Genomic DNA, 2,561 nt, shown 5'->3' on the forward strand with positions numbered 1-2,561 from the left:
TTCTTATAAATACAGCTGCGATATATGACTGGCGACTTTATCCTTTTCGTGGTTCAATAATTTTTGTTTATAATTGAAAAATGACTTTTCGTGTAGTAACTCCACTGATGCTCACGAAAATAGCTCAGATACTGTGATACAGAAGTCATGACTTCCTCTAAGAACATTTTTTTAATGAGTATGCTACTACAGCGTAGTATAAAGTAATGTATTGTCTCCATAACTATTCTTAGACATGGGACATTTATCTTCAAGGCACAGAAAATTTTATAGTCCATAAAAGTAAAAGCTGAAATATTTCTCTTGTTTTTTTTTCTCATTTGGGATCTTTCCGCATTTATAAGGATCAGTTCCCTAATTTTAGACATCACGCTACAGTAGGCCTTATATATTTAAATGATACATTATAAATAGAGAAGGAGAATATATTATTAATGACTGAAGTCTCTGTTATGTGTATTTGTTGTGTTTATTAAACTTATGGATGAACGCCACGAACCTATGCACCAACCTAATAATATGCTGTCCGACACTTCCCGGAAAGAGCTCGGTCGAAACTTCAATAGTAAACCTCTCCCTTACGCACACTACCTCTTTTTTAACAACTGCCAATGTAATTTTCTGAACATCTCTGTAACGTTCTCGCCCCGAATAAACGATTCCGTGACGAAATGCTCCACTCTTCGTTGGATCTTTTCTGTCTCTCTATCAGTCCTACCATCAACAAAAGCAAAACAAGGATAATGGAATGTAGTCTAATTAAGTCTGGTGATGCTGAGGGAATTAGATTAGGAAATGAGGCACTTAAAGTAGTAAAGGAGTTTTGCTATTTGGGGAGCAAAATAACTGATGATGGTCGAAGTAGAGAGGATATAAAATGTAGGCTGGCAATGGCAAGGAAAGCGTTTCTGAAGAAGAGAAATTTGTTAACATCCAGTATTGATTTAAGTGTCAGGAAGTCATTTCTGAAAGTATTCGTATGGAGTGTAGCCATGTATGGAAGTGAAACATGGACGATAAATAGTTTGGACAAGAAGAGAATAGAAGCTTTCGAAATGTGGTGCTACAGAAGAATGCTGAAGATTAGATGGGTAGATCACATAACTAATGAGGAAGTATTGAATAGGATTGGGGAGAAGAGAAGTTTGTGGCACAACTTGACCAGAAGAAGGGATCGGTTGGTAGGACATGTTCTGAGGCATCAAGGGATCACCAATTTAGTATTGGAGGGCAGCGTGGAGGGTAAAAATCGTAGGGGGAGACCAAGAGATGAATACACTAAGCAGATTCAGAAGGATGTAGGTTGCAGTAGGTACTGGGAGATGAAAAAGCTTGCACAGGATAGAGTAGCATGGAGAGCTGCATCAAACCAGTCTCAGGACTGAAGACCACAACAACAACACCAACAACAACATCAGTCCTACCTGGTAAGGGTTCCAGATTGATGAATAACACTCAAGAATCGTTCAAAGATGCGTCTTTTAAGCCACTTCTTTCGTTGATGAAGTACATTTCCTTGAGATTCTGCCTTTCAGTCTCAGTCAGGCGGTTACTTTTCCTACTGTTCGCTTTATGTGGTCATTCCACCTATGGTCGCTCTGGATAGATACTCCTTGATATTTTAAGATATGTACTGTTTCCAGGAATTCGCCACCAACAGTGTGGCTGTACAGGAGTGGATTTCATTTGCTGCGTATTCTCAGTGTTTTACATTTATTTATGTTCAGGATTGCCTGTAGGTCATTTCGCAAATTAGTACTGTCTTCTGGTGTTACTACTTCCTTATAAACAACCGCATCATCTGCGAACGATTTTAAAGAGCTTCCGACGTTTTCTAGTAGATCATTTATAAACTAAACTCCACCCGAACACGCCTTGAAGGCCCAACGGCGCCGACCGGCCGCCATGTCAAACTAAGCCCATAGGCGTCACAGATGTGAATATGGAGCGGCATGTGGTCAGGTCAGCACACCTCTCTCCCGCCCCTGTGTCAGTGCTCAAGACCGGAGCCGCTACTTCTCAGTCAAGTAGCTCCTCAGCTTGCCTCTCAAGTGCTCAGTGCACCCCGCTTGCCAACAGCGCTCGGCAGACTAGATGGTCACCCATCCACGTGCTAGCCCAGCCCGACAGCGCTTAACTTCGGTGATCTGACGGGAATCGGTGTTACCACTGCGGCAAGGCCATTGGCACTAGGTCATTTATATACATTGTAAACAGTAACGGTCCTAAGTTGTACTCGCGAAATTATCCTTATATCTGCCGATTTTGCTCCGTTAACACTGACGAGTTGAGTTCTAACTGCAAGGAAGTCCTGAATGCAGTCGCAAATTTCGTCCGATACTCGTCAAGCTCGTATTATCTTTTTCACTAAACGGCAGTACGACACGATGTCAGTGCGGTGTCTAGGATCGCAGCATCAATCTGAGTGTCGTTATCTACAGAGCTATGGATCTCATTGAGGAACACAGCGGCCTGAATTTCACAAAATCTTTGTTTGCGGAATCGATGTTGATTTTTGTAGAGGAGATTTTCATTCTCCAAAAACGTCACAGTTCTTGAGC

General features: G+C 41.7%; 1 pseudogene; it reads right to left on the reverse strand.

Annotated features, from left to right (window-relative positions):
• Positions 1–2,070: 2,070 nt before the first annotated feature.
• Positions 2,071–2,188, reverse strand: LOC124778095 (annotated as a pseudogene).
• Between the last annotated feature and the right edge of the window lie 373 nt (positions 2,189–2,561).

Source organism: Schistocerca piceifrons, chromosome 2, assembly GCF_021461385.2.
Source record: "Schistocerca piceifrons isolate TAMUIC-IGC-003096 chromosome 2, iqSchPice1.1, whole genome shotgun sequence".
Classification (NCBI taxonomy): domain Eukaryota; kingdom Metazoa; phylum Arthropoda; class Insecta; order Orthoptera; family Acrididae; genus Schistocerca; species Schistocerca piceifrons.